Genomic DNA, 5,933 nt, shown 5'->3' with positions numbered 1-5,933 from the left:
TCGCCACAGCATGATATCGGGGTCTTTCATATCTTATGGAAGACATGGTCCCGTCGCTGCGCGATGTTTCGGTCACACACCCGCCGCTAATATATACGGTGCATACTCGCGCGGCAGAGAGAGGAGAGAGAGCGTGCTTGCCAGCTGCTTGCGCGAGGCTGCGCCCGTTTCTCCTATTTTCGGTGGGAATAATGAAAAGCGAGCGAAGAAGAGGTTAAGGAGAATAACCGATATGAGCGCACGAGTGCGAAAGCAAACGTTTTCCCATTCGCATCCCGCTCCCGGTGTTTCTTCGTCTCTTTACCTCGTTGTTCTCTCCGAACCGTCCAGCGGATGTGGACCCTCTCTTGAGAAAGAGAGGGCCCGGGTAACCTAGGACGCGACACGTATCCCGCGTCGATGTGCGGCCGTAGGGTACGTATTCCTGCCGTGTGAACAACAACTGTGGACCGGCTGTTAACAGCTTCGACTTTCGTGAGTCTGACTCCCAAGAATAATGGAATTTGTGTGTGAATTTAAGGGGATGAGAAAGACCGATCGAAGCCGGCTGCGAAGTCCGTTCTAATCGGCTATCCAAATCAGGAGGGGAATACGTACGTGCAGGGCGCTGCGACAATAAAATGGGGGGTGTCGTTTCAGAGGAGAACACCGTGGATGTACGTGGTTCACTTGATCGGGGTATCCCCGTCGGCTCCATCGTACTCTCCAGGTTGATCCTAGGTTTTTAAATGTACTCTACGCCTGGCCGTTACGGGAACCGTTCGCAATTGCGTGGCGGTCTCCGTGCGGAACCGCATCCCAGAGACCCCTGTGTCGTCACTTTCGTTCGTTCGGACGAAGTGTCGCGACGCCCGAACCTCCATCGACCGTGTGCTAGTTGGAGGCGCGGGTCTCGGATTCTTCCGAACCCGAGAACTATATACGAGTATGATATATATATATACATGAACACAGAATATTAAAATACAACCCTGAACGGTGGATCACTTGGCTCGTGGGTCGATGAAGAACGCAGCTAATTGCGCGTCAACGTGTGAACTGCAGGACACATGAACATCGACATTTCGAACGCACATTGCGGTCCACGGATACAATTCCTGGACCACGCCTGGCTGAGGGTCGTTCACGTAACCTTAAGACTGCTTACGTTGGCATCTCGGTGTCACGTACGAGCGATTGTTGGACCGTTCGTCGGCGTTTGCCGCGGTCGCACGAAAACAAGCGAGAATACGCTCTAGACGTCATGGAGGGAAGAAGGTTGTGTGTACGCGGCAGATGACTGGAGACATCGTCGTCATCGTCGTTGCTTTGTCGTTCCGGACTTGCGTGAGTGCTAATTTTCACACGGCGTCGTGAGTCGCTTAATTTGTCGACCGCCCGTGTGTGTATGTGCACCGCTCCGGACGCAAGCGCGCGGACGTACGATCATCGACCAGCCTCCGTGTCTCGCCAAATACCCTCGTGATTGTTAACAGACAGCGTTCGCTTTTCGTGCGAGTTTTCATCCGCGCTCCCGACGTAGTCTGAAATGATGCGTGTAAGAAAGAGGCGTGCGTAACCCGCAACGACACACAAGAGAGTTTGTCGTGAGACTACAGAGAAGGACAATGAAAGGGTGTGCGAGTGAGCATGAACACGAGATCGCGTATACCCCACCCGTGTAGTGTGGTGAAGAAATGTATGACGAGAAACAGAGCCCCAGGGATTCTAGAGGGATCGTCTTGTTGCAGGAACAACGCGAAAAGGAGGCACTCATTCGTCGAAACGATGAAGTTCCGGGATGCATCTTCCCCGGCCACGTTTCGGTCGAGTCGTTTGTGGCTCCGTGAATGTGTTGTGTTGTACTACAACTTGTTTCTGTATCCTGAATCCTCTTTGGCGAGGCTTACACAGCCGCCATATATATGACTCATCACATAGGGATGACTTCTCTCCTAGAAGGAGGAGGTGGAAAGGTAGCAGCGTCCGGTCGCCCCATGTCTTCGCGTTAGTCGATCGCCGAGAGAGACCGCGCGTCAAGTCCGGTCGTCCAGTCCACGAAAGCTATACAAAAAGCAAGCGGACGGGCGTTAAACCATACCGGCAGTCGCCTGGCGAGAGTCTCTCTCCTTTAGATCGAATTAAACGAGACGCGAAGATGCTTTGGTGTGGCGCATTAAGGACGATGTGACTTACTTTCCGCTGATCACTTCTGGCGAATTACGAGGAGCTTCCTTACCTTTGGAAACGCTGCTGTTGCGTTACGACAACATATTCCGAAGGCACACGGCGAAGTTGGGACGACGCATCGAACATGATCTCAAGTCTCTCTCTCATTTCCCATTTCTCGTAACATTCGTTCACACACTCTGCCTGGTCCGCTTCTCTCGGTTGTGTGCCCCCGTTGTACGAGGATTACGCCACAGCTTCTTTCGTCATTTTTACACATATATAAAATATATCACTCTACGTGTGTGATATATTTAACACGTATACGACGACCTCAGAGTAGGCGAGATTACCCGCTGAATTTAAGCATATTACTAAGCGGAGGAAAAGAAACTAACAAGGATTTCCTTAGTAGCGGCGAGCGAACAGGAAAGAGCCCAGCACTGAATCCCGCGGTACTGCCGCAGGGAAATGTAGTGTTCGGGAGGATCCGTTTATCCCGTGACGTTGCATCGCGTCCAAGTCCATCTTGAATGGGGCCATTTACCCATAGAGGGTGCCAGGCCCGTAGCGACCGGTGCGCGTCTCGGGAGGGTCTCTCCTTAGAGTCGGGTTGCTTGAGAATGCAGCCCTAAGTGGGTGGTAAACTCCATCTAAGGCTAAATACAACCACGAGACCGATAGCGAACAAGTACCGTGAGGGAAAGTTGAAAAGAACTTTGAAGAGAGAGTTCAAGAGTACGTGAAACCGTTCAGGGGTAAACCTGAGAAACCCAAAAGTTCGAAAGGGGAGATTCATCGTCGACAAATGCTGGCTCCCGTTGGTGCGCGAAACCCCGAAAGGGGTGTCCGTCGCTTTTCCGCAAGGAGGGCGCACGGATGTTACGGCCAACGGCGAACGTTCCGGCTACGTAGACGTGCACTTCTCCCCTAGTAGGACGTCGCGACCCGTTGCGTGTCGGTCTACGGCCCGGGCGGTTAGACCGTTGCGTCGCCTTGTGCGTGCGCGACGGACCCTCGGTGACCCGACCGGCTGCGCGACGGTGTTCCCCCAGATGGTATCGGGCCGCAACCAGTCTTCTCATTCGAACGGTGCGTCAGGCCCGCCGCAAGCTCGGTCAGCTTTGTTTGCCCTGTGGTACGGACGTCTTTCCCGTTCACGGGCCTGGCCAGCTGTTAGCCGGCGGAGCCCTCGGACTGGCCAAGCTTTGAATTACCTGTCGGCGGCGCTATTGCTTTGGGTACTCTCAGGACCCGTCTTGAAACACGGACCAAGGAGCCTAACATGTGCGCGAGTCATTGGGATGAGTAAACCTAAAGGCGAAATGAAAGTGAAGGTCGTCCTTTGCGTCGGCCGAGGGAGGATGGGCGCTGCATAGTGCTCCGCACTCCCGGGGCGTCTCGTTCTCATTGCGAGAAGAGGCGCACCTAGAGCGTACACGTTGGTACCCGAAAGATGGTGAACTATGCCTGGTCAGGACGAAGTCAGGGGAAACCCTGATGGAGGTCCGTAGCGATTCTGACGTGCAAATCGATCGCTGGAACTAGGTATAGGGGCGAAAGACTAATCGAACCATCTAGTAGCTGGTTCCCTCCGAAGTTTCCCTCAGGATAGCTGGCACTCACTCCTCCGTTCCTTCGGGGACGCGTCGAGTCTCATCTGGTAAAGCGAATGATTAGAGGCCTTGGGGCCGAAACGACCTCAACCTATTCTCAAACTTTAAATGGGTGAGATCTCTGGCTTGCTTGGTTCATTGAAGCCACGAGATTTCGGATTAGAGTGCCAAGTGGGCCAATTTTGGTAAGCAGAACTGGCGCTGTGGGATGAACCAAACGCAGAGTTAAGGCGCCTAAGTCGACGTTTATGGGATACCATGAAAGGCGTTGGTTGCTTAAGACAGCAGGACGGTGGCCATGGAAGTCGGAATCCGCTAAGGAGTGTGTAACAACTCACCTGCCGAAGCAACTAGCCCTGAAAATGGATGGCGCTGAAGCGTCGCGCCTATACTCTGCCGTCAGCGGCAAGTGGGGAGGGACGGTGCCATTACTGGTGACCGTCCTCCATGAAGCCCTGACGAGTAGGAGGGTCGCGGCGGTGTGCGCAGAAGGGTCTGGGCGTGAGCCTGCCTGGAGCCGCCGTCGGTGCAGATCTTGGTGGTAGTAGCAAATACTCTAGCGAGACCCTGGAGGACTGACGTGGAGAAGGGTTTCGTGTGAACAGCCGTTGCACACGAGTCAGTCGATCCTAAGCCCTAAGAGAAATCCTATGCAAATGTGGTGTCCTAAAATCAATGTCTGCAAACATATTATTATACAAAGAGATAAATTGAAAGATAAAAAAAAGAGACACACACACGTTGGGCGAAAGGGAATCCGGTTGCTATTCCGGAACCCGGCAGCGGAACCGTTTAACATCCGGGCCCTCATTGAGTGTTCGTCGGGGTAACCCAAAATGACCTGGAGAAGCCGTCGGGAGATCTGGGAAGAGTTTTCTTTTCTGTATAAGCGTTCGAGTTCCCTGGAAACTTCTAGCAAGGAGATAGGGTTCGGAACGCGAAGAGCACCGCAGTTGCTGCGGTGTCTGGATATTCCCCTCGGACCTTGAAAATCCAGGAGAGGGCCACGGGAGGTCTCGCGCCGGTTCGTACCCATATCCGCAGCAGGTCTCCAAGGTCAAGAGCCTCTAGTCGATAGATTAATGTAGGTAAGGGAAGTCGGCAAATTGGATCCGTAACTTCGGAATAAGGATTGGCTCTGAGGAGCGGGGCGTGTCGGGCTTGGTCGGGAAGCGGGTCTGGCTGACGTGCCGGGCCTGGGCGAGGTGAAGGGTCTTAGACTTCGGTCGACGTCCTGGGATCCGAACTCGGTCCCGTGCCTTGGCCTCCCGCGGATCTTCCTTGCTGCGAGGCTTCCGCGTCGGTTCAGCCGTCGCGTGTCGTTTCTTCGGCCGCCATTCAACGCTCGGCTCAGAACTGGCACGGACCAGGGGAATCCGACTGTCTAATTAAAACAAAGCATTGCGATGGCCCCCGCGGGTGTTGACGCAATGTGATTTCTGCCCAGTGCTCTGAATGTCAACGTGAAGAAATTCAAAAAAGCGCGGGTAAACGGCGGGAGTAACTATGACTCTCTTAAGGTAGCCAAATGCCTCGTCATCTAATTAGTGACGCGCATGAATGGATTAACGAGATTCCCTCTGTCCCTATCTACTTCCCTCAGGGGCTGCAGCTTGCTGCAGTACGGGATTTGGCGATCCCGAGGTGCCCGAGCTCCATACCGTAAACCCCTGGCGTCGCAACGACCCATCGGGACTTGTCCCGGTGGTACGTGGCGTCAGTGGGAGCGGGGGTCTTGCCTTAACCGGCCGGACCGCGAGGAGATAAACCTCTATAATAAATCCCTAACCCTAAGCTATGGCGCGCGGTGATGGGGTACGCGTCTCGCTTGCCGAACGCGTGGCTGGTGGGAGCACTGGTCGTTAGCGGCCAACCTCGGGATACCTGGCGACCTCCTGAGTGAATGAGCCTTCTCCCCGGAAAGGGCGTCACCCGGGGAGTGACGTGTGGATCGTCCCTGCTCGTGGGAACTTTATGGAGCAACAAAAGAAACCTGGGGATGGGGGGGGTACTAGTCGAGGAGCTGTAGCGAGGCATGGGCGAAGCCTCAGCGTGGGTAAGAGGCAGCGTACGGGTGAAGGTGGGACTGAGTATGATAGTGATGACGATGTGAGTGTGTTACGTGAGATTGGTATGAAAGTGAGGAAGCACGTGTTCAATGAAGCGAGT

At 54.3% G+C, this 5,933-nt stretch overlaps 1 non-coding gene and 1 pseudogene across 1 annotated transcript; both read left to right on the top strand.

Moving 5' to 3' along the window:
- Window positions 1-967: 967 nt before the first annotated feature.
- On the top strand, window positions 968-1,122 carry LOC143187978 (5.8S ribosomal RNA). The gene has a single exon (XR_013003409.1). It is a non-coding gene; the product is annotated as a 5.8S ribosomal RNA (ribosomal RNA).
- Window positions 1,123-2,477: 1,355 nt separating this feature from the next.
- Window positions 2,478-5,387, top strand: LOC143187975 (large subunit ribosomal RNA; annotated as a pseudogene).
- The last annotated feature ends 546 nt before the right edge of the window (window positions 5,388-5,933 follow it).

The sequence above is a fragment of the Calliopsis andreniformis genome, unplaced genomic scaffold (assembly GCF_051401765.1).
Source record: "Calliopsis andreniformis isolate RMS-2024a unplaced genomic scaffold, iyCalAndr_principal scaffold0443, whole genome shotgun sequence".
Classification (NCBI taxonomy): domain Eukaryota; kingdom Metazoa; phylum Arthropoda; class Insecta; order Hymenoptera; family Andrenidae; genus Calliopsis; species Calliopsis andreniformis.
The sequence above is the reverse complement of the archived record's forward strand: the minus strand, read 5'-3'. Positions and strand labels throughout refer to the sequence as shown.